The 27299-nt window shown below is 48.0% G+C and overlaps 1 long non-coding RNA gene across 2 annotated transcripts; it reads right to left on the bottom strand.

Moving 5' to 3' along the window:
* Positions 1–7062: 7062 nt before the first annotated feature.
* On the bottom strand, positions 7063–12290 carry LOC146808629 (uncharacterized). Of its 2 annotated transcripts, none has more exons than XR_014968016.1 (3): positions 11039–12290; positions 9491–10372; positions 7063–8824 (listed from the first exon to the last, which is right to left on the bottom strand). It is a non-coding gene; the product is annotated as an uncharacterized LOC146808629 (long non-coding RNA). The 2 variants fall into 2 exon arrangements; XR_014968017.1 differs by having other exon boundaries at positions 7063–7276; positions 7943–10372.
* Between the last annotated feature and the right edge of the window lie 15009 nt (positions 12291–27299).

Genomic DNA, 27299 nt, shown 5'->3' on the forward strand with positions numbered 1-27299 from the left:
GGTGGTGTGTACACCATCCTACAATTAGCAAAACTCCATGGGTGCATGAAGGCATACACAAAGTGCAACTATATTGAGAGTGCCATGACAACACATCACTGGCAGCAGGGTCCTACTCCCATGAGGGTGGAGGTCCATCCCCCACTGCATGACAAACCACATGTGGGTGTGATGACCAATTACACATGCATACCCACCCCTGGCACTGGCAGCACAATACACACACTCAGAGCATGCAACAAGACTGTATATTCATGTGCCACCCTACTAAACTAAGAGAGCCAAAGGGAACACACACTGTCACGCACATTCCAGGACTCATAGGAATGTACAGGTGCTGGGGCAGCCAACAAGTTGATGTCTCCCATGGAAGGAAAAGGGTGGAGTACCCACAGATACAATGCCCACAATTGTCAGTCAGGTGACCTAAGACCCTGCAGAACACGTAACACATGTGTGCGAGGCTGGGAGTACACACATGCATAGTGCCTAAATGGGAACATGTCCACATGAAGTCATGTCAATATTCTCCATACACAAGTACAGTGACTACCAAGGATGGCACAGACGATACAGGCGGAGACATTGCTGAGCAGGCATGGCCAAAGTTGAAGGGATCCGTTACACACCCAGGAAATGTAGACACAGCTCAGCACAACAATTGGGAAACACCCTGCAGGGAAGATGTCAGGTGCCACGGAGTAAGGAACACACCTTGGGACAATGGTAGCATACAGTAAGAGCTTACATGACCAAAGATTATTTGCAGATACCTTGTGATGGCACACAGATACCAGGGTCCACTCCATGAGCAGTACACTACTACATTTCCTAGAGACCTAACACATTATCACCACCCCAAATCATGGAGCAGCACCACCAACAGCAATACCAGAAAAGCATTAGTGTGCAAATGAAAACTATGGGGCATATCAACAACAACCGGCGATAATTATCGCTCAGCGCTCTTAGCGTGAGGATAATTATCGCCGGCTAGCGTGAATTTTTATCGCTGAGATAGCGTGCTATTAGCAACGCTTATCTCAATAGTGATAAAAATCTACACGCTAACAGGCTAACGTGAGATTATCGCTGGAAACCCAGCGATAATCACACGTTACCTTGTTGATAGGGACAGGCAAACTTAGCCATGATATCCTCCTTCCATAGGATATCATGGCTAAGTCTGAAAATCAGCAGACGTAAAAAAGCAGCGTTAACCGCGGTTAGCGCTGCTTTTTTTGTCTCTAACAGGGTTAGCGACATTCTTGATAATAGGAGAAATGTCGCTTAGCGACATTTCTCTTATTATTTTACTCTAGAACGCCCCCTTTGCATCTCATTAGAGATGCAAGGGGAAGCGTAGAGTAAAAGGGTGCTAACATGCAAATTTGCGTGTTAGCACCCTGTTGTTGATAGGGTGCTAGTTTTATCTCTGCTTTTTTGGCTTTTACAGCCAAAAAACAAGAGATAAAGCCCTTGTTGATATGCCCCAAAATGCTTTATTCAGCATAAAAAAGATAGGAATGGATATGTACACTATTTACAAGGCCCATAGGCCAGTCCATATTTGAATTCCTGGTGGGGGACACATTGGGACGTGTTCAGAGTTCCTTTTCATCCACAGGGGGGGCATCATGTGGGGGGGGAAGGACCAGGCACCGCAGGGACAGGAGGGGCAAAGGTAGGCGTTGTGGGTGCAGGGATGGAAGTCTCCACCACAGGGGGTGGGGCAGCGCCAAAGGTGGGGGTTAGGATGACGCTGCACACGGTTGCAAGGTCCCCCAGCATATCCCCTGCACCCGAAGGAACGACAGGCCCCAAGGAGGGGGGGGGGTCGGAGGGGTGGGTTGCAGCGCTACTGGGGGAAGGTGTGGACAGGGAGGGGGACTCAACTACCCTGCCCGTGTCCTGCCTCAAACGCTTGAGGGGAGTGGATTTGGAGGAAGTGGGTCGTGAGGACAGCGGACTCCCACTGTGGCTGCGTGTCTTCCGTTTGCCCCCCGACCCAGTGGGTGTGCCTACTTCACCCTGTGCGTGCGTGACAGGAGGTGTGCGTTTGGACTTCCCTGGTGGTGTGCTGCCTGTGTCTGGTGGGGTGCGTGCATGGGGACATCTGGGTGTGCTTGGGACAGGCATGGGAGTGGGAAGTGTGGATGGTGCAGGGGTAGGGGGGGACGGAGCGCTGCAGGAGACCCACTGCTGCAGTCAGTGACGAGTCTATGGACCTCAGCAACATGCGTTGGTCAGACATCGCAGCTGACATGCCCTCCATGTACGACACCATCTGTGTCAGCAGTCTGGTGTGGCCATGGAGGACATTAAGCTGCGATGTCTGACCAACCTGCAACTGCCGCAGAATGTCCACAGGCTCGACATTGACGGCAGCAGGGGAGACAGGGGCAGGGGGTGCGGTGCCTGGCATGAAGGAGACATTTGTCACCTAGCACGGACGTAAGGGACCCGAGCAAGTGGGGGGCCGGTGATGGGAATGGAGGGGGCGGCGAGAGATGGAGTGCTGCTTTAAGCTCTGGGAGCAGCCTCCGCCCCCTCTTGGAGCTCAGCCTCGGACCCGTCAGCATCATAGTCGGTGGTGGGACTGGACAGGTCCTCCGCCTCACTCCGCTCGGCCTCCGTGCCACTCGCTGAGCCAGACGCGCCAGCACTGGTGGCACCGCTGCTGGATCCCTCCTCAAGGTCCGTGCCAGTGTCTCCCTCTGTGTCCCCCGACGATGCTGTGGGCAAGGTGAAGAGACAGGAAATAATCAGACACCTGTATACATATGACACATGATTCAAAACTACATCGGTCACAGTGCATAGCATGAAAAGCAACATGAGTAACATCTACAATACAACGCACCACACAGTTGGTTGACCCACCATGCCACAGAGAAACAATGGAGAGCATGACACAACAGCAAATAACTTGATATCAAATTAGACAGAGAAGCCAGTCTCTGGGGACAGTCGAGCACAGCATCTGGACCACACACTGTAGCCAAAAAAGGGATGAGCAGGAACCATGTCTTTTAACTTTTGGCACATGCTGCTTAGCAAATACATTAAACCATGCTTAATATGACTGGGTCACTGCATGTTGAGTGTATGTTCAGACAATCATCACACACAGGCCAGACCTGGCAAGGACACATACGGTTTGGACATGTAGGCCTTGCCCGCACAACCCCCCCCTACCTGAGACAATGTGATTGAGACAGAGGAAGTACTTACACCTCTTACTCGGGGATTACTAAAATGCCCTTCAATTAATCCTGAATGTACACGAACTAACCCTCGTGCGCCTGTGCACACATATAATTGACAAACAACTATCATCAGATAGTTGTACCAAAACAGACAGGCACCGGCCACTGTGAGTATGCACAAGCCAAATTGGATCACCCTGTACAGTGGACACATGTAGGACACTGAACGTAAATACTAATTAGGCCAGGGTACAATGCCACAGAGCGCAACCTATGCTGAAGACACAGAGAATCTCCACATTGTTGGCTGACACACATGATACCTAGGAAAAGGTGCCCCAGGGGACTGTAGTGGCCACACTCCTCCGTGGTCCTGGATGGATATGACTGCAACAGAAGCCACCGTCCCTGCACTATGCACATCTCACACTCAAGCACATCTTGTCTGAGGGCACAACATTGGTCATGCATGCTGTAAGGCAGTACACTTTTAAGACACACTCCTATGTCGGGACTCAGCATCAGTGCCAACTAACATAGACCCCCCAATGACTGAACTGGACAGGGCACAGGCAAGGTCCCAAAACATGTTACACACCACCCCCACACATGATGCTGCAAGCATTGGGCACTTGGATAAACTGGCAGGCTAGATAACCTTGTGCAAGAGTGACTACACACAGACCAGGGAACACATGTCAAGGAGGGGAAGGGAGGAAGAACAGCACCGGTTTACTTTGGGGAACAGGATATGCACTGCACATATAAACCCTGGCAGTGTATTCATGCAACTGCGCACTTCCAAAAGCTGGTGACACACAACAAACACACATGTACCTACCCCCTTCCTGCTGCTGCTTCTCCTGTAAGCGCCTATCCAAGTCAGGGAAGACCACCGCCAGCACACGCTTCATGATGTGGGTCAGGCGCTAGCGCCCACGGTTCTTGTTGCTCTCTGGTGAGTCCCCCAGCAGGACCCGGGCGATCCTCCTGGTCCAGCACCGGATATCCTGCCAGCGTTTCCTCACCTGGGCCAGGCGCCGCTTCCGATCCTCCACCGACCTCACGGCACTGACGGCTTGCTTCCAAATCTCCCCCTTGGCATAGGCGCCTACCTGTGAGGATGAAAAAGTAAGACAACATCAATACACCTGCTACATGTCACAGAGACACACATTAAAACAATTTGGCTGCTTTGAACAGGGCATAGTATGCAGCAAACTCATTGCAGCTTTGTCATAGGGACATTATGCTCTGGGGAAGGCCAAATGCACTACGTGGCATTGAAAGTACACAGGTGGAATGAGGGGTGCAACACAATCACTGATCCCGGCTCACACTGTGCATCACAAGCTTCACCAGGATTATGTACAGCACCTCAAAGCAGTCACATGCCCCAGGCCACTGACGCAACCTCAGCAGGGTACACAGACACACACAGGCACAGGAAAATCACCTGCCATTGGCATCTGTGGGTACAAACCTTACTCTGCACATGGGCCACTTGACTGGGGGGTGTCACAGGTGTGGGGCTGGCTCAGCACGGCAGACACACAGCACTGCTCCCTGCTCACATCAGATGGGTAAGGTATATCCATCCCTCATGCAGCTGGAGTGCAACACTCCACATATACACTCACCCACATGACAGGGGACTTACACACACACCAATGTCCAGGGGACAAACACATCATTTGGACACTCTCACCACAGGTACACTCAACTCACACACATCTGTGGGTACAGTCACCTGTCACACTGGGGGGACCACAGAATCACATCAGGACTGTAGAAACAACATTCCCAAGAGGATTAGCCAGGCAGAATGTGGCATGCACCATGCAGTGATTGTCACAGTAAGCACTATGCAAGTGAGGAGTGCAGACATGCACCACAGCATGCTCTGCATGGGAGACATGAGGCATTCCCCCCCCTGGGACCCACTCTAAAGTACATAGCATGTCTGTCACACCTGGACACAATGCCAGAAGTGACAGTCACAAAAAAGGGGCACAGTCTAAGCTAGTGGAGTCAGCACTCACCTGCTCCCCTGGTCGACCATACAGCATGGGGTACTGTGGGAGGATCACATCCAGCAGGGCAATGTTCTCCTCCTGTGTGAATGGCTGGGCCCTCTCCACAGACCTGGACATGGTGACTGAGGAATCACGAGCAGCAGCAGTGGTGTGGAATGAAAGGTTGTGCAGGCAAGTGCTCTCTCATGGGGCCTGGCTGCCTTATATTTGCCTTGCTGGCCTGTTTCATTTACAGGAGTACAGGGTGATTGGTCAGTCACATTTGCATCCTACGTTTCCTCCAATCCCTTTAAACCTACCCCAGTGTGTGCCTTTGCATGATTTCAAAATTGAGCATGATGTCAAGTCAACAACCACTTTGCAGCATAGTATATTGTCTCCAACCGACTTTTGCTGGCCACCTGATGAAAAAATTTGAAATGAAAACTCGGTATCCATGACAACCAGCATGCATTTAGGCCCTTATACTTGTCCCTCATGTGTCTCCTATGTAATATCACTATTCACACACAGGTACGGTGCGTTCCACGGCCCTAGGGCACCACTACTCCAGTGATACGGTCCGTACACGCGTGTGTAGGCTCCCTATCACTATGGGAGTGCTGCCGTAGGCGTCGCCATAGTAATACGGACCGTACACGCGTGTGTAGGGTCCCTATCACTATGGGAGTGCTGCCGTAGGCGTACGCCATAGTAATACGGACCGTACACGCGTGTGTATGGTCTCTATCACTATGGGAGTGCTGCCGTAGGCGTACGCCATAGTGATACTGACCATACACACGCGTATACGGTCCGTATTACTATGGCGTACGCCTACGGCAGCACTCCCATAGTGATAGGGACCCTACACACGCATGTACGGTCCGTATTACTATGGCGTACGCCTACGGTAGCAGTCCCATAGTGATATGGACCCTACACACGCGTGTACGGTCCGTATTACTATGGCGTACGCCTACGGCAGCAATCCCATAGTGATAGGGACCCTACACAGGCGTGTACGGTCCGTATTACTATGGCGTACGCCTACAGCAGCACTCCCATAGTGATAGGGACCCTACACACGCGTGTACGGTCCGTATTACTATGGCGTACGCCTACGGCAGCACTCCCATAGTGATAGGGACCCTACACACGTGTGTACGGTCCGTATTACTATGGTGTACGCCTACGGCAGCAGTCCCATAGTGATAGGGACCCCACACACGCCCTCAGAGCATATGTACGGTGCGTTTCACACCTTACACTGGTGACATGCGGCACACAGAAAGGAATTGTGCTGTCATACTTGGCCAAGGCTGGACATCAAGGCATTGTCAGTGCAGTCCTACATGTCTCGGACATAGGTGTGTCAGGCTGTGAAGTGGCACATATCTCCTCATGTTTGGACCCAATAGATGTGTGATGAGCTGTGTACACATGTCATGTGTGATGGTGCACTATGTGCCACACATCCCCTTCACTCCTTTGACATGTGTGCATGTAGTACAGGCTTGTTGAGCAATGCGTCACCAACACCCGCAACTGTCCCCTGATGCCAGGTACATGGATAATTACACCTGACATGTGACTACCGGCGTTGCACGATGTGACTATGTCATGTGTGTGTCATGTGTTCCCATGAACTTGCTGTTGGTGTTCCGTCTCATGCATCTGCAGTTGCTGCATCCAACATGTGTCTGTGTGTAGATGGGCATGGCACACAATTACGCACATTAAATACAAGTTTGCTGGGGCAGCGTTCTGCCCCAGCACCAATGGCACAGCAGAATGCGGCTTGCGCTATTCAACCTGTATATACAATTTTCGTCTCCATTTTCAAACTCTTCATTTATTTCTCTCAATTCTTAAATCCTTCTGTTTTAGTTCCACACGTCCGAAATCATGCCAGTTTCCTAAGTTTTCTCATGTTCAGGTTTGTCCATACGGACCTTATTCCAAGAACAAGTACAGACGCATAACTTCATCATGGCAGTATTTTATTAACCCAATGCATTTCGGGCAATTTCAGCCCTTCGTCAGGGGTAACTAAAAATATCAATGAAAAACATATTTTAGTAGAATACAATTATTACATAATCAAAAACAATATAACAATCCACAATAGAAATTTTAGTGCACTTCAAGTCCCTTAAAAACAAAGTTTCAAATATTATGCTTATCTTCTTTGTGCTTAACAACTTTCTGTAACCGTCACATTTGATGCCTGGGTGGTTCTGGCAATTTAGATGTATACAATTCCTATTTCCAACACCATTAATTTTCATTAACGAGCAACGAAGCCCCCAACATCTTTCTCCTCTACCTCTCTGTTAAAACATTACTTGCTTTTACTAACGAGTTAACCTACCCTCACCCTCAACCTTATAAACAGTCATTCACCTCGCAAACTTGTCAACCCACCACAATTCTTACCGCATCACATTTTAACCATGTGCTCTTTACCCCGATACCTCAACACAATCATTCCCCATCCTCACTCTTACGCATGACTTCATAACCCACCCCACTTCAATGTTCTAACCTACCGCTTGCAACCCTACGACTCAAACTGTTTCTTAACCTCACACTACGTAACTCCCAATCCTTCCATTTTCCTTATACCCCTCACTCTCCCATCACCATCCACACTAACTCCCCGCTACTCCCCCAATATTGCAAAAGTCAAACCAAACACTATGCCATTCTACATACCTGCCTGTGTTCGAAAACATATTCTTTTTCAACTCGCTGTTCAAACCGAAATGTTTTGCATGTGTTAACCTCACCCGCTATTTAAACACTCACGTGACGAGACTCCTCCTTCATGACTCATACCTAATTAACCAACTAGTTGACTCTCCTCCTCTAATGTCCCACCCTTCTAGCCTAATAACTCCCTTTCCCATAATGCACTGTAACGAAAAACAACTAAATTTAAAAGGTAAACATGTGCGCACGCTTTTTTTAGTCGGATCGTTATCATTTAAATAAATGCCCTGACAAATCTCATTGATGTATTTCAACAAAACCCCATTCTCGATCTCCTCTTAAAACGTTGCTTGATGAAGGTGATCTTAAGTCGTGCGTGTGGAAATAGCACTTATTTTTAAACATTCGTCCTTGTCATTGGGTGCAAACCCTCTTTTGGGCAATATTATGAAGATACATTTGTGGCAGGGGATGCACACCTGAAGTTCCAAGTTCATCATAATTTGTACACGAATTAATTCGATGTTGCGTGCTCACTTGGTGTGGTGCCTTGCCCTGGTGGCACCCGGGTATTAAATACAAGTTTGCTGGGGCAGCGTTCTGCCCCAGCACCAATGGCACAGCAGAATGCGGCTTGCGCTATTCAACCTGTATATACAATTTTCGTCTCCATTTTCAAACTCTTCATTTATTTCTCTCAATTCTTAAATCCTTCTGTTTTAGTTCCACACGTCCGAAATCATGCCAGTTTCCTAAGTTTTCTCATGTTCAGGTTTGTCCATACGGACCTTATTCCAAGAACAAGTACAGACGCATAACTTCATCATGGCAGTATTTTATTAACCCAATGCATTTCGGGCAATTTCAGCCCTTCGTCAGGGGTAACTAAAAATATCAATGAAAAACATATTTTAGTAGAATACAATTATTACATAATCAAAAACAATATAACAATCCACAATAGAAATTTTAGTGCACTTCAAGTCCCTTAAAAACAAAGTTTCAAATATTATGCTTATCTTCTTTGTGCTTAACAACTTTCTGTAACCGTCACATTTGATGCCTGGGTGGTTCTGGCAATTTAGATGTATACAATTCCTATTTCCAACACCATTAATTTTCATTAACGAGCAACGAAGCCCCCAACATCTTTCTCCTCTACCTCTCTGTTAAAACATTACTTGCTTTTACTAACGAGTTAACCTACCCTCACCCTCAACCTTATAAACAGTCATTCACCTCGCAAACTTGTCAACCCACCACAATTCTTACCGCATCACATTTTAACCATGTGCTCTTTACCCCGATACCTCAACACAATCATTCCCCATCCTCACTCTTACGCATGACTTCATAACCCACCCCACTTCAATGTTCTAACCTACCGCTTGCAACCCTACGACTCAAACTGTTTCTTAACCTCACACTACGTAACTCCCAATCCTTCCATTTTCCTTATACCCCTCACTCTCCCATCACCATCCACACTAACTCCCCGCTACTCCCCCAATATTGCAAAAGTCAAACCAAACACTATGCCATTCTACATACCTGCCTGTGTTCGAAAACATATTCTTTTTCAACTCGCTGTTCAAACCGAAATGTTTTGCATGTGTTAACCTCACCCGCTATTTAAACACTCACGTGACGAGACTCCTCCTTCATGACTCATACCTAATTAACCAACTAGTTGACTCTCCTCCTCTAATGTCCCACCCTTCTAGCCTAATAACTCCCTTTCCCATAATGCACTGTAACGAAAAACAACTAAATTTAAAAGGTAAACATGTGCGCACGCTTTTTTTAGTCGGATCGTTATCATTTAAATAAATGCCCTGACAAATCTCATTGATGTATTTCAACAAAACCCCATTCTCGATCTCCTCTTAAAACGTTGCTTGATGAAGGTGATCTTAAGTCGTGCGTGTGGAAATAGCACTTATTTTTAAACATTCGTCCTTGTCATTGGGTGCAAACCCTCTTTTGGGCAATATTATGAAGATACATTTGTGGCAGGGGATGCACACCTGAAGTTCCAAGTTCATCATAATTTGTACACGAATTAATTCGATGTTGCGTGCTCACTTGGTGTGGTGCCTTGCCCTGGTGGCACCCGGGTATTAAATACAAGTTTGCTGGGGCAGCGTTCTGCCCCAGCACCAATGGCACAGCAGAATGCGGCTTGCGCTATTCAACCTGTATATACAATTTTCGTCTCCATTTTCAAACTCTTCATTTATTTCTCTCAATTCTTAAATCCTTCTGTTTTAGTTCCACACGTCCGAAATCATGCCAGTTTCCTAAGTTTTCTCATGTTCAGGTTTGTCCATACGGACCTTATTCCAAGAACAAGTACAGACGCATAACTTCATCATGGCAGTATTTTATTAACCCAATGCATTTCGGGCAATTTCAGCCCTTCGTCAGGGGTAACTAAAAATATCAATGAAAAACATATTTTAGTAGAATACAATTATTACATAATCAAAAACAATATAACAATCCACAATAGAAATTTTAGTGCACTTCAAGTCCCTTAAAAACAAAGTTTCAAATATTATGCTTATCTTCTTTGTGCTTAACAACTTTCTGTAACCGTCACATTTGATGCCTGGGTGGTTCTGGCAATTTAGATGTATACAATTCCTATTTCCAACACCATTAATTTTCATTAACGAGCAACGAAGCCCCCAACATCTTTCTCCTCTACCTCTCTGTTAAAACATTACTTGCTTTTACTAACGAGTTAACCTACCCTCACCCTCAACCTTATAAACAGTCATTCACCTCGCAAACTTGTCAACCCACCACAATTCTTACCGCATCACATTTTAACCATGTGTTCTTTACCCCGATACCTCAACACAATCATTCCCCATCCTCACTCTTACGCATGACTTCATAACCCACCCCACTTCAATGTTCTAACCTACCGCTTGCAACCCTACGACTCAAACTGTTTCTTAACCTCACACTACGTAACTCCCAATCCTTCCATTTTCCTTATACCCCTCACTCTCCCATCACCATCCACACTAACTCCCCGCTACTCCCCCAATATTGCAAAAGTCAAACCAAACACTATGCCATTCTACATACCTGCCTGTGTTCGAAAACATATTCTTTTTCAACTCGCTGTTCAAACCGAAATGTTTTGCATGTGTTAACCTCACCCGCTATTTAAACACTCACGTGACGAGACTCCTCCTTCATGACTCATACCTAATTAACCAACTAGTTGACTCTCCTCCTCTAATGTCCCACCCTTCTAGCCTAATAACTCCCTTTCCCATAATGCACTGTAACGAAAAACAACTAAATTTAAAAGGTAAACATGTGCGCACGCTTTTTTTAGTCGGATCGTTATCATTTAAATAAATGCCCTGACAAATCTCATTGATGTATTTCAACAAAACCCCATTCTCGATCTCCTCTTAAAACGTTGCTTGATGAAGGTGATCTTAAGTCGTGCGTGTGGAAATAGCACTTATTTTTAAACATTCGTCCTTGTCATTGGGTGCAAACCCTCTTTTGGGCAATATTATGAAGATACATTTGTGGCAGGGGATGCACACCTGAAGTTCCAAGTTCATCATAATTTGTACACGAATTAATTCGATGTTGCGTGCTCACTTGGTGTGGTGCCTTGCCCTGGTGGCACCCGGGTATTAAATACAAGTTTGCTGGGGCAGCGTTCTGCCCCAGCACCAATGGCACAGCAGAATGCGGCTTGCGCTATTCAACCTGTATATACAATTTTCGTCTCCATTTTCAAACTCTTCATTTATTTCTCTCAATTCTTAAATCCTTCTGTTTTAGTTCCACACGTCCGAAATCATGCCAGTTTCCTAAGTTTTCTCATGTTCAGGTTTGTCCATACGGACCTTATTCCAAGAACAAGTACAGACGCATAACTTCATCATGGCAGTATTTTATTAACCCAATGCATTTCGGGCAATTTCAGCCCTTCGTCAGGGGTAACTAAAAATATCAATGAAAAACATATTTTAGTAGAATACAATTATTACATAATCAAAAACAATATAACAATCCACAATAGAAATTTTAGTGCACTTCAAGTCCCTTAAAAACAAAGTTTCAAATATTATGCTTATCTTCTTTGTGCTTAACAACTTTCTGTAACCGTCACATTTGATGCCTGGGTGGTTCTGGCAATTTAGATGTATACAATTCCTATTTCCAACACCATTAATTTTCATTAACGAGCAACGAAGCCCCCAACATCTTTCTCCTCTACCTCTCTGTTAAAACATTACTTGCTTTTACTAACGAGTTAACCTACCCTCACCCTCAACCTTATAAACAGTCATTCACCTCGCAAACTTGTCAACCCACCACAATTCTTACCGCATCACATTTTAACCATGTCCTCTTTACCCCGATACCTCAACACAGATGTGTGATGAGCTGTGTACACATGTCATGTGTGATGGTGCACTATGTGCCACACATCCCCTTCACTCCTTTGACATGTGTGCATGTAGTACAGGCTTGTTGAGCAATGCGTCACCAACACCCGCAACTGTCCCCTGATGCCAGGTACATGGATAATTACACCTGACATGTGACTACCGGCGTTGCACGATGTGACTATGTCATGTGTGTGTCATGTGTTCCCATGAACTTGCTGTTGGTGTTCCGTCTCATGCATCTGCAGTTGCTGCATCCAACATGTGTCTGTGTGTAGATGGGCATGGCACACAATTACGCACACCAGGCCACATGTGGAATCAGACGTAAGGTGTGTATGTATGCATCGAACACGGACTTGCGAGACAAGGACATATCTGCGTAGTCCCAATGTATGTGTGAGCAGACTTGACATGTACCCCTTCATGGCAAGGTGTGTGGTCTGTCCTTTTTTCAAGGACATGTCACCTGTGCCTCTAGTGTTCCGCAACCTGTCTGTAGGATAAACATCCTTCTTCTGCACATATGTGGATGTCTGTAACTCCTGTAATGCATCTGCCTGTTCACTTACACTGGCCCACAGCTAGTTTCATGCCATGTCATGTTGAGCCTCGGAATCCAAGTTTGGAGATGGCTCTTGGTAGGAGTGTCACCTGGCTGGCATACGTGTCCAGGATATATTGCACAGACCGGACTCTGTATGTAGCATATGTGTATTGCCTGTTGAACATGTGCTCAGTACATTGACATTGTTGGTGTACTGTACTCACTCTTCGTTGTCCCTTCCAAATTACTGCAGGGCTCCGCCTCTCCCCCGACCAATGCCAGACTTGGCTGACCTGCGGGAACGTGACTGTATACGACGCTACCGCTTCACCCGACCGTTGATTGAGAACTTGACCGCAAGGCTGGCACAACACCTCCAACCGCCACACAGCTATCCTACTGCACTGACACCCAAGATGAAGGTGATGGCAGCCCTACATTTCTTTGCCACGGGTACGTTTCAATATACTATAGCTCATATTGGTGGCATGTCCCAGACCATGTTCAGCCGTGTCCTGCATGATTTTTTAGAGGCCATGTTGCTTCACCTGGATGAGTTCATCCATTTCCCAACTCCTGAGCAGTTGACAGGTGTCAAGGGTGAGTTCTATGCCCTGGGAGGGATGCCCCATGTCATTGGGTCCATTGATGGGACACATGTGGCTTTGGTACCACCACAGGCACAGGAGGTAGCCTATAGGAACAGAAAACATCACCACTCCATTAATGCCCTTGTGGTGTGTCTTGCCAACATAGTGATTTCCCATGTCTGTGCTCGGTTTCCAGGTTCAGCACACGATGCCTACATCATGAGGCGTAGCAGGGTGCCTGTAATGATGCTGCAGCTGTGCAACGAACGAGCATGTGTTGTTGGTGGGTATACTCTGTCAGTCCTGTATTTAGCATCATCTTTATATCTTACTGCTTCTCCTGACCCAATTATGTCCATGATGTTTCCATGTAGGGGACTCTGGCTATCCCAACATGCCATGGCTGATCACACCTCTCCGCAACCCCAGAACGGCTGCCGATCACCGCTACAACAACTACCATGGGCAGACCAGGCGAGTGATAGAGAGGACTTTTGGCCTCCTGAAGGGCAGATTCCGGTGCCTCCACAAGACCGGCGGCGCACTCCCATATGCACCGGTGTAGGTCTGCAAAATCTTCATTGTGTGCTGTGTGCTGCACAACATGGCAGTGGAGAAAGCTGTGCCACTCATCCTGGATCCAAGTGAGCAGGAACATCCACCCGTGGAGGATGAAGGGCTTGGTGACGAGGCAAGTGATGTGGAGGAGGAGGAGGAAGAGGACATCCGGAGTCGGCTCATATGCAACTTCTTTGCTTAGTGGTGAGTTCCAGTGTCTGAGTGTGCACGTATTCAGCCTTGTGTGGCATGTGTTGCAATGTGTGGGTCCATCTGCATGTATGCCAAGTGAGTCAGAGGTGTGTTTGGATGTGTCACTCGAGTGATGGTGCAATAGAAGAATGTATTTCCTGAGACATCATTTACACCTAGCATGTTGACAACCTTGTACGTGTCAAGTACATGCCCATGCATGCGGATGTGCTTCTTTTGGCTGACTTCTTGTGTGTCTCTCATCCCCGGGTATTTACGCATGCTGTCTGCTGGTGGCATTGTTGTGCTCCTGCTATTCCTCATGAACACAGCAACGTGTGCGGATTCTGCGTTACATGCACGGACATGTTGAAATTTCTCCTTAGGGTAAGGGATTCAGCATGGCTTTTTGGGTGTGGTATTTTTTTTGAATGTGTGTGCACTGCTCCTGTTCATGTTTGTTTACTTTGCATACATGTAGATTCACCATGGGGCACATGACATGGAGCTGGATTCACCTGAATTGATGGTCAGACATGGTGACAGTCATCTGTAACAGGATAGTGGATTGTGATGAAGGCATCAATGTGTGTAACACTTCCCTCGGAAACATACGGGATGCACCGGGTTGACAGAGTGTAGGACATCCCCATTAGAGGCTCAATGGTGAATAGCAGCCTCTCTGTGAGCAGCAGGGGGTGTTTAGCCCAAACCCGTCACGTGTGTGCCAGTTCTATGGATTTCCAGCATCTGTAGTGCAAAGGGGGGTGCCAGTGTCAGTCCCACATGGTCATCCACATGACCTGTGCATCTGTTAATATAGATGCATTAGCCTTCCGGCACACATGACTAATAAAGGTGTCCCTCAGCCTCCAAGGTGCCTCATCTCTGTCAATGGTGGTCTCTTGCCACTGTGCATGCGGCATGTCTGGCATAGTTATCAGAGATTGTGCATATGAGTCTATGTGTAGAGCAGCAAGATGCAAGCTGTTTGTCAGGGATTATAATATGTATTGTGCATGATGTACATGGCTGTGTAGGTATTTTGTCATGTCAGTCTCCACGACGGCCACTGTGCTGCATGTGCATCCATTGTCTGTGTGTGTGCCATGTTGAACCAGACACTCCTTCCTTAACATACACCTTTTGCATAGTTCCTTTCTGACATCCTTGTCTTTGTGTGCAACTTGTGGCATGGTTTTCTGGACATGGCGCGTGCTACTGCAGGCCCTGCAGCAAGGGCACACAGAGTTTCTATATTTAGCCTCACACACATGCCTCTAAGACGCACCCCCCTTCCTCCCTCCACCCATTGATTTGGGTGTCATCTGCTTGTGTGTGACACAGTTGCGGTGGCACAGGCTGGACCATCTGCACATGCTACGTGCACATTGCACATGCCTGATGTCCTTGCATGTGCCACATCACACTACACCATGATGTCGAGACCACCCACCAAGCAATGACCATCCAATACATTTGTTTCATGCACTAATCGGCCACACAACACCTTTGCATGATGAGTGTGCAACTCCAACTGGCTACACAGCGCTGGCACGCCTTCCAGGCCCTGTCACAACAACCAGGTCATGTCCCTCCTACTCCCCACCGGCTCTGTACCCCAACAAGGCCATGGGAGTGGTACTCCAGGCCTCTGCATGTAGTATGGTGACGTTGTGGGACACATGGCACGGGTATCATGTCTCAGCGTGTCAGTCTACAATGTGTCCAGGATCCCCCTCTACACCATGACATGCGCACTGCAGCTCATCATCATCTGGTGCCCCATTGACAGCCAGGTGCTCCTCACCCTCCCCAAAGACGCACTCCTTGCCAGTTCTCATATTGAATAATGCATGTGTTAGCGCCAAAGCTTGCAGTGTCCCGTGCGTGTGCCCACCTGCACGCTTGTCAGCCGTCTGGGGATCCTGACCTGCCTTCAGTCTCGTTTGCCCAGGGATTCGAACGTCCATCATCGCACCTTTTGTCTCCTCCCCCCGCCGCAGCCCTCCAACACCGGGACTGCCGCAGAGCGGGGGAGTAGAGACTACAGTCCCCAGAAGCCTCCGCGACTGGACCGGAAGTCGCGTCGAGGCTTGGCGCCCGGAGGCGCCGTTAAAGGGGCTGGCCTTGCGGTGGAGCGGGGTGTTAGCGCCAAAGCTTGCAGTGTCCCGTGCGTGTGCCCACCTGCACGCTTGTCAGCCGTCTGGGGATCCTGACCTGCCTTCAGTCTCGTTTGCCCAGGGATTCGAACGTCCATCATTGCACCTTTTGTCTCCTCCCCCCGCCGCAGCCCTCCAACACCGGGACTGCCGCAGAGCGGGGGAGTAGAGACTACAGTCCCCAGAAGCTTCCGCGACTGGACCGGAAGTCGCGTCGAGGCTTGGCGCCCAGAGGCGCCGTTAAAGGGGCTGGCCTTGCGGTGGAGCGGGGTGTTAGCGCCAAAGCTTGCAGTGTCCCGTGCGTGTGCCCACCTGCACGCTTGTCAGCCGTCTGGGGATCCTGATCTGCCTTCAGTCTCGTTTGCCCAGGGATTCGAACGTCCATCATCGCACCTTTTGTCTCCTCCCCCCGCCGCAGCCCTCCAAAACCGGGACTGCCGCAGAGCGGGGGAGTAGAGACTACAGTCCCCAGAAGCCTCCGCGACTGGACCGGAAGTCGCGTCGAGGCTTGGCGCCCGGAGGCGCCGTTAAAGGGGCTGGCCTTCCCGCATCGCGGGACCGCGCGCGGGGCTAAGCCCGGGCAAAGGGCGGGCCCTCTGTGGCCCTCAGAGGCCTGAGGAGTCTGGGCTGGGCACTACCCCCGGCCGATCAGCCACCCATCGATAAGTATACTATAAATGGCCCCCATGGAGTCCAAGCCTACCGCTAAGAACACGGTTAAAAAAACGCCTATCCATACACGCTCAGTTACAAGGAATACTGCCCAAACTAAAACACCGCTACCAACGCTAGCTGCAATTGATCGCATGCTCCAACAAACAATTGTGGTGGTAGCGAACGCCATCGAAAATACCGAGAGACGATTGTCGTTACCACCTAGCACCTGTCTAATTCAGCAGATATTACAACCTGCTGATTGTAATGAACATAATATAAATGTGACATCACTATCAAATGATTCTATATTAATGCAATCTTACACAGGTCTCCCTGGGGCCGTGCCAACCCATGTGGAAGATCCTTCCTCACTTCCTGCAGTGTTTCAAGATAGGGATAGCCGGTTGTCCCTAAGTCCTAATTTGCAGATTATTGCGACACCATCAGAGGAACCGGAGCCTAGTAAGGCACCCGAGACCAGCACAATCCTGATTTCCTGCGATAATGATGACCCTATCCCCACAATTGATTCACTTAATAATAGCTGTGTCGATAGTACGACCGATTACGGCTTTGTTCACCGCAGACCTAGAAGCACGCATAATAGAAAATTACTGGCCCCAAGTAGGGGTGTGCTAAACAAAGGGGTAGAAGAAAGAAGGTAACTCTGCCATTATTTGAACAGACCAATGGAAGAGAACCACCACAGTCAAGCTCAAATCTGGGTCTCAGAGGCAATGGGGAGTCTATAATGGGTCACATTATGGATGCTATGAAGCTCCTTATTGCCCCCCTAAATGACAAACTTGAGCAGATATGTAAAAAAGTGGAAAATCTGGAGAAATTGGGTTTAGCTAAATTAGATATCCTTGAACATCTGGGTCCACAAGTTACTCCAACCCCTTTGCATGTACCTACTGTGAATAAGGTTACTATGACTGCCACAAACACAACTAAATCACAGTTCCCTTCCGCTAGAAATGTGACCCCCACGGCAGCTCCCGGCAAGCCCACTAATTTACATACCTATACCTTAGGTAACACCACAAGTGGGCCTTCCTCTTCCTCTTCCTCTTTTTCTGGGGTAAGAGGAGGAGTGCCAACGGGCCATACTTCAGTAAGCGGGAATCCATCAGCACGCAGCCACTATAATAATATCATCCCTGCAGTGATTAATCTCCCGCCAGAAAGTAGACCATACGTGGCAATTCTTGCCAATGTCCCAAAACTTAAACCCTCCCAATACGAAAACAGCGAAACACTTAAAAACAAAATTTTGTACTGGCTTACCCATAATTGTGGATTCCCCTTAAGTGGGGCAAGCCAGATCCTCTCAACCCAAAGGGTAGGGTGGGTGGGCCCCAGTAAAAAGGAAATTAGTGGGGACTGCGTAATCATTAATTACAAAACCACCGAATGGGCAAGAGATTCCATCTTGAACGCGCCCATCCCCTCAGACAATGATTACAATACCACCTTGTTCCCATTGGACTACTTTTACAGAAACCTGGTGGGATTTAAGATTCCCGTGCAGAATTTTAAACACCCCAGAGTAATTAATACGCCATATCCATTAGTACAGCAGGCATCAGCGCAATCAGTTGGGTACCCTTTGACCTTTTATGCCCCAAATAACCAGTATGCTCCACAGCAACCACTGAATTTATTCAGATTGCCAAACCCTAACTACCTTAATAACCATAACGTCCCTGGGCCGGGAACTAACATTTATGGTCAATATGCAGTCCCAACATCGAATAGATTTCAGATATTCAATTCTTTAGATGAAAATGACTGACTCGGGGATACCCTTGTCGAAGAACCATCTGTAACTGAGGATCCTAGGCTGATGGCTGTTAATACAGTTGAGGAATCTTCAATAGACACCACTGTAAGAAGTTCTAATGATCCAACTGTGATAGATGCCACCATATGTACCGCTGAAAATCGCATGGGAAACCCAATAATATCATCAGCCATAATAGTTACCAACCCATCCCAAGTAGCCTTAGAAGAGAACCTGAGGGCTATTACGTGGAATATAGCTGGGCTAGCCTCTAAGGTAAACACCCCCATATGGGCTGACTTTATTAAACAGGGTTACGATATTATCTGCCTGCAAGAAACTTGGGATAGGGCTGAAGTACACGTTGAGGGCTATACCTCCTTTAACGTGCAGGCTGTGGCATCCCAAGCTGGTCGAGCCAAGGGTGGACTTGTGACCCTGATATCCACCGCACTGACTGAGTTTTGTGTTAGTGATCATGTAGTTCTAGGTGAACATGCTTCTGTTCTGCGTATGGCCCATAGCGGATACAGAGACTTAATAATAGTGAACTCTTATAATAACATTGCGGGGCACAAACAGGGAAAGTTTATTTCTGACATAGAGCGGGCCATTGATGCGATTTTATTGAGTACACCCAAACCTGCTGCCATCATATGGGTAGGAGATTTTAACATTAAATCATGTACTTATGCACTCAAGGGGGCATGTGGCCATAGGGAGGAGTACTCGGGAAGGGAAACAACATGTGTATATAATCATTTCCCGCATAACAACTATGGTAGCGCTCTGAATAACCTATTGGCTAAATATGACCTGGACCTCCTAGAATGCAATAAGAACACAAATAATGCTAGATGTCCGACATTCCATGGGAGGAACAGCCAATCATTTATTGATCATATTATGATATCTTGCTCCGTAGCTTATATCAATGTTTGGGTGATTGAACAAACGGTCAGTGATCACAACAGTGTAACTGTTGAACTATTGGGTTGGGGAATCAAAAGGAATACCTTTGGTCAACCAATTCAGGATATTGCTGCAGAAAGACCGAATGGGATGAGGGTGAAATGGACAAAAGTTGACCCCACTAAACTTTTTGCCAACGTGATCATATATTGTTGTGGAGAGGTCGAGTATTGCTTATCGCCGGAACCATGCCCACGAATCCTGTTATCCAAATTCCTAACTATTACAAAAACCATTGAGAAATCCCTGACATATAAACCTCGGAAATCAAGGAAAGTCAAGGCGGTGTGGTTTGATGACCATTGTGCTCAGTCATTAAAAAGGTTAAAAATTTCACTTGATGCAATACCCAGAGACGTTTGTAAGATCAGGGAAGAGCGCCATAATTACAAAATTGCACTCTCCACCAGGAAGAAGGAATTGCAGGACGAGGCATGGGAAAAATTAGATCTGGCTGCAGATACCAAAGATCATAAACTTTTTTGGGACACTGTAAATAGTCCATTCTTGAAGAACGACAACATCCCTGAACTAACCTCGCATGTTAGTTGTCAGGCCTGGATAGCTCACTTCACTGGGATTTTTAATTCTGATTTTATCTCTGATTTTACTTCTGTTTTTAATTCTAATGTTTTAACTGATACACCAACCTGTTTTAAATGGGAGAAATTACTGTTTTCGGTGACATTAAGTGAGGTGATTGAGGCAATTGAAAAGAGTAAGGGGGGGAAAGCCCCGGGTCCGGACGGGGTCCCCGTGGACTTTTTCAAATCTGAGATTGTTCTATGGGCCCCCATTTTAACCCGTTATTTTAATGCTGCAATCGAGGATAAGTTACCAACCTCATGGGGTCAATCCATTTTAGTACCACTCTTTAAAAAGGGTTCTAGGGCCGAAGCACGAAACTATCGCCCAATTTCACTTTTAGACTCGTCGTTAAAGATTTTGAGTCGTATACTTCTGGTGAGATTAGAGTCCTGGGCCGAAGACAATAATGTTCTTTCGCCTATTCAGTTTGGGTTCCGAAGGGGTCTAGGAACCATGGAGCAGTGCGTGAACCTTGAACTTATTATCGGCAAGTACACTAAAGCCAAGGAGGGGAATTTGTTTATGTGCTTTGCCGATCTAAGTTCCGCATTTGATCTAGTGGAACACGCACTGCTCTGGCCAGTACTACTTGCCATGGGTGCACCACCTGAAATCATCCACCTCTTGGCTAGAATGTATAGTAGTCTTTCAAGTAAGGTTAGATTCGGAACAGATGGTGAATGCACCCCCCTTTTTAAAATTGGTAGAGGGATCCGACAAGGGTGCGTGCTTGCCCCCCTTTTATTCTCCCTTTTTATAAATCAGGTTGATCAATTTTTACAAGAATCTTATGCTGATGCCCCCATCATCGATGGAAAGCAAATACCCGTCCTTTTATACGCGGACGACGCGGTCCTGATTTCCAGGACCGCGAACGGGCTGCAAAAGTTAATTGAGAAGTTTCATATTTTTATTAAGGGCAGAAAGCTTAAAATTAACAAGGGTAAGACTATGACCATGACTTGTGGTAAGAAAATAAAGAAAAAAAAGTCATTCTTTTTAGATGGGGATAAACTTGAGGCTGTCCAACATTTTTGCTACTTAGGTATTACCTTTTCAGGAGATGGGAGATGGGTAAACGAGCAATCCTGTGTTGGTCTGAAGATGACCAGAAATACAAATTGCATCTTCAGATTCGCCTCTAAACTGGGGGGTCGTAGAATCCGAGAGATGATTTCCATCTATAACTCAAGGTGCATGTCCTCTGCCCAGTATGGAGCAGGGATATGGGGATATAATCCTCAGATTGACCTGTCCATCCAGCAAGAGGAAAATAAGTACCTGAAACGACTATTATGCCTCCCCGTTTCTGCCTCAAACGAGATTACCCACAGAGAGCTAGGCATAAATTATGTCACAGACCTGATTGCATTGCGTCCCCTGTCCCTATGGCGGTCCATATGGGCCAAAGAAGAAACCAGGTTTACCCAGGAAGTAATTTTGGACTGTATCAAACTTGATCGACATTCGAAAATCCCCTGGCTAAAACACATTCACTCCTGGTATAAGACTCTCTTTGGTCAGGATATTTTTAAAGATATTTTAACAGAATCGGTTTTAACAAAGCGTGACCTCAAAACCACCTATTTGGATCATGCAAAAGGGACCAGAATGAAGGAGTATGCAATGCAAAGTACATTCAAATTATACTTGGAGTACAACCTTAGCACAAGACTCCCATCCTATCTTACATTCGTTAGCATTAATTCTCATCGCTTTGTTCTAGCACGCCTGAGGCTGGGAATAGTCCACCATTTGGTGGCTTTCCCTACCGTAAAAAACACCCGGGTTATGTCTGTGCCCATGCGATGGGAAATCTAAACAGAGCATCTGCCACTTTTTACTTTTTTGTAATTTCTATACTGGTTTTAGAAAGTTTTATTTGAAACAACTATTTTTAGAACATAACATGTACAATACAAGAGCCGCAATACAATTGTTGTTTGATTTGGCTTCCCCGAATGTGTGCTATTGTGTGGCCACCTACATTCTAAAATGTATTTGGCACAGGAAATCAATAATTATATGATTTCTTCCCTTCGTTATCCCCGTTCACCCGTTGGCCGTTACATTCTATGACTATTCGTGATTTACTGTTGAGTTACATTGTTTGTATGTGTATTTATTTTTGCACTGGCGTTTGCACAAACCCTTATCACAAACAAATTGCTGCTAAAATGTCTAAAGTGAACTAACTCCCTCCTCAACAACTACTGCTAAAATGTATAAAGTGACCAAATTTAACTCTGTACCCAAAAGTGATATACCTTATTGATTTAACAATATCGGCATGGATAGTGATGTAATTTTAAACGTTTCATTATTTAACTTACATAAATTTGATTTCTAACTGTATTGATGTATGTTGCTATATGGTTGTACTTGTACAAACCGAATAAAGCATTTTGATTGATTGAGAATAATGCATGTTATCCATTGGCAGATGGCTGAACATCAGCCACCTGATGCTGGACTTGTACAGGACTGAGGTGTTCATCTGCGGATTGTCCCCTTACAGCTGGGTCAACTGCTTGTGTCCCACCCGCAAGGGCCCTGCACAGGCACACAGTGTCCACGCACACAAGCTGGTGTTCATCATGGATTGCTTGCTCACATGTGCTATTCTGATCACCAGCATCTGTACCTCAGGCTGCAGCACACTCTGCATTATGCACATGATCCACAGTTCGATCCACCTCAAGGCAAGACAGACCATCCCCCAGGTCAACCACAACATCCGTGTCTAATCCTACCCTGCCCTCTACGGACAAGTACGTTACAACTCCCATGATACTTGTCCACATCCAGGGTGCATTTGCACAGCTCAGCTTCTACATCCTGCGACCAAGCCACATCACCGTCCAACAGACATAGCTGCAATGGATCACTGCCAGCTGCAGGATGACCTTCACAATCCACGCCCACACTCAGGATGCAGCCCACGACCACGGCCCCAACACAACCTTGTGGCACTGTCATCCAAGACCCCATTGTGCCATCTCCATGCATCCAACCTTGTCCTGGCCACCACTCTCCACATCCACCTGACTCAAGCATGCAGGACATAGTTCTGCCACCTGTCTACAAATACCTGGGAGTCACACACCAGGACACTCCACATGATCCCTGCCCTCTGCACATGACTGTTGCTCTTCGAAATAGGTCTGTCCGCACAGTTGTGCAGGCACCTCCTCAGCTGGTTTGGCCCATCACGGGTGAGTATGGTGCTCCATGTCTGTATTGGATGATACATTGTGACCCATGTGTGTCCTGTGCCAGACTCAGACCCCAGGGTATGGATGGGTGGAGTTACTTCAACACTCAGGCATGGTTTGACATTACAACACACACATGTAATGGAATAATGCAAAATGACGGCATCATCTTGTGATTGTGATGTTTTTTATTTGTGGTGGGGTACGTGTTTGGGGGGATGACAAGAGGTGCTTTCCGGGTGTGTAGAATCCAAAGTTCCCTGGGGGAGTTGGTATCCTTGCCATTGGAAATCATCGGAGTTCATGCCACAGTCTTTGTCAACATTGGTCAGACAGTGACCAGCAAGTCCATGTGGCAGAGAATGTCATTTGCTGATGTGCTGCTGTTGGGCCAGAGGGCCAGGTGCGAGGCCAGGTGACCTGGGAGATGGTGATGTTCCGCTGACTCTCACTGTCTTTTGCGTGGACGACCCACCTTCCTCCGGGGACCCTCAGAAGCAGGCCGTGACGATGTCTGTGATGCTCCGTCGGATGAATCCTCCTCCTCCTGATCCCTCCCTGTGGCTGCTGGTGATCTTCGCCTGGTGGCACAGGGAGGGTTGCCCATGTTTTCGGCAATCCGACGGAGTGAACAGCTCATGTCCGTTTGCACCGCCACAAGCTCAGCCAGTCTGTCCTCCATCCGTCGTCGCTGTTGACTGGCATATTGCTCGCCCTGCATGGTCTTCATCTCGTTGATGGTCTCCACTACCTGGCTGATGCCCCTGGTGTCACGCCGGTATGTGTCCAGGATGTTGCGGACGTGTGACATTACCGGTTCCTCAGCTGTCTGGTCAGGTTCGCGCCTCCGCCGTCCTCCACTCCCACCACCCCTGCCCACTTGAGCCTGGCCTGCCATTGTGGGCACACCGGGACCCCTGAGGGATGGCATTTGCGGGTTCGTCTGCCTCCTCCTGGGTGCCCGGAGTACCTTGTCCCTCCTGGTCAGACTGGGTGCGTTGTTGTGTGCGAGCAGGGCTCCTGGGTGTATCCTGGGACGTGTCAGGAATGGGGGTGGTGGTTGGTACAGTTGTACCTGACGCAGGTGCTGCAGGTGCTTGGGCACCAAAGGGGCCAGGTTGGTCGGGGTCATCCACGGAGTGGTGAGAGTCGTCGCTGCTGGTGGGATCACCTTCACGCGGAGCCTGGTCCTGTGATTCTTCCCCCCCAGTGTTGGGGGGAGATCGTCGACGTTGCCCTGTGTGTGAGAGAGAGACAATGTTAATTGTGTTACATGCGACATCCATGTTTCATACATATTCAAGTTGGCACAGTTCCTCTGGGTAGTTGGATATGTCTAGCATTCCTCTCACAGTGCACTTGTGCATGGGTATGTCCCTTGGCCACAGCTTTTGAGGCTTTACCTATGTGTGACACACTCTTAGTTGATGCATCATTTTTGACCGCAGTCAGCAGTGTAGTGAACGGGCGTAGCGAGCCATGCATAGCCGCCTTACGTGTTGCACTGTACGGGGGCAAATGGTGCTTTTTCATATCTATTGGAGAATGCAGGTAGGTAACTTATGCATTTGTGACCTGGTTCTACCAAACACAGTGAGTGGGTATACTGGGTGTATGGTTAGGTTTGTGCCTGCAGCAACGATCTACTCGTGCACAGATTGACACATGGCCCAGTGATTTCAGAACGAAAAAGGGGTGGTTCACGCACTGCCAAACCTTGTCTACATGCACACAGTCCACCTGCTGACGAGCGGACATGCCAACACCACCCATGCTTGATTTGGTCTCCCTCTGTCTCCCTTTCTCCCTCCCTCTGTCACCCTCCTCCCTCTGTCTGTCTCCCTCTGTCTACCTCTGTCACCCTCTGTCTCCCTCCCTCTCTCTCCCTCTCCCTCCCTCTGTCTGTCACCCTCTGTCACCTCAGCCCAGCTTCCTGGCCACACACATTTTGCAGGTATTTCAAAGGCCATTGTCTTGCTCATGTGGCTTTGTTTAGAATCTCCCGGCCCCCATTGTGCGGAGTGTCTGAGTCTGCGCTGCTGCGGCGGTGTGTGCTGACACTCTTTCAATGTGATGCCTCTTCATTAGCTGCTGTTATGTGCAAATTGGGCCTTCCTACCCATGTCATCCTGCGACGCGGCCACCATTTGCAGGTGACACAGTACTGTGTGGGGATACACTGTTTGTATAGCTCTGCCCTAGGCCATAATGGCAGAGGGCATTGGTGTCTGCTTCTGAGTTCCACAATGTGTTTTTTGAGGCCCACCCTCCCGCCATCAGGGACATCCTGTCTTGTGTTGGTGTTTTGTGTGGCCTGTGACTGGGCATGGCCTTGCTTGGTGCATGGGGCATGGAGCCGCTAGTGGCATGTACGTGTTTTTGGAGTGTGGTTGTGTCCGGTGATGGCTTTGGGGTAGTTGCGTGCATAATTGGGAATTGGGTTGTGGATGGCGTTCCCCCCTTGTGAGGTGAGTTGTTTGTGTACTCACCAGGCTCGGCGACTCCTTCTACTCCATGTACTCCCACCGGCGGCAGCGTGCGCATCACCTTCTCCTCCCAAGGATGGTAGTGTACAGGTCTGCGGGGCGGCCCTCCTCCAGTGATGTTGGTCTGGTTATATTCATCTGTCATTTTGCGGCGGACCGTCCTCCGCAGATCATACCACCTGGCTTGGAATTCATGCCTGGTCCTTCTGGTGGCCCCAATAGCATTCACATTATTGACGATCCTCTGCCACATGGCAGATTTCTCCGCTATGCTGGTCTGTCTGACCAATGTTCCAAAGAGCTGTGGCTCGACTCTGATGATTTCGTTGACAAGGATCTCCAGCTCCTCCCTTGTGAACTTTAGATTCTTGTTTGTGGGCATGGTGTGGGGTGTGGGTGTGGATGGTTGTGGGTGTGTGGGTGTGGTTGTGAAGGTGTGTGTGTGAATGTGATGAGGGGGTGTTTGTGAAGGTGGTAGTGTGAAGGTGTGCAAGTGTAATGTGTATTGAAGGTTGAAGTATGGTGCAGTGCGTTGTCTCTGGGGTCTGGCAGCAGTGGATCTGTTGCAAAGGCTCATGGTTTGTGTGTGTGGGCCCTTTTTATTGGTCCATTTGTGGGTGTGGCTGTGTTTGAACTTTGGGTGAGTGTGTTATAAGAAGTGGTTGTGGTTTGGGCCTCTGTTTACCTGTTTGGCTGTTGCAGGTCAGTGTATTGGATGTATTTGGGCTTGTTGGACATGTTTAGTGATGTTGTGCGATTCGAATTGACTCTCCTTGTGTTGTTTTGCAGTGTCCTGGTTCAGTACGAGTGTTTTTGGCGTCTGTACGGTGCGCACATAGGCCATGTTGTTGTACAGTGCTTACATTTGCTGTGGCTTGGTACGACTCGTACATGCGCTATGCTGGGTGAGGGTGCTGGTGTAGGGGCCTTGGGTAGGGTGCGTACAGACACGGGCAGGGTGGTGGTCCGCACCGTCCATAGGTGGTGGGGGTACGCTCCATCTATACATGGGGGGCTGGGGGTACGCTCCGTCCATACACGGGTAGGGGTACGCTCCGTACATACACGGGGGGCTGGGTGTATGCTCCGTACATACACGGGTGGAGGTATGCTCCCTCCATACACGGGGGTCTGGGGGTATGCTCCATACATACATGGGGGCTGGGTGTATGCTCGG

The sequence above is a fragment of the Triturus cristatus genome, chromosome 8, assembly GCF_964204655.1.
Source record: "Triturus cristatus chromosome 8, aTriCri1.1, whole genome shotgun sequence".
Taxonomy (NCBI): Eukaryota; Metazoa; Chordata; class Amphibia; order Caudata; family Salamandridae; genus Triturus; species Triturus cristatus.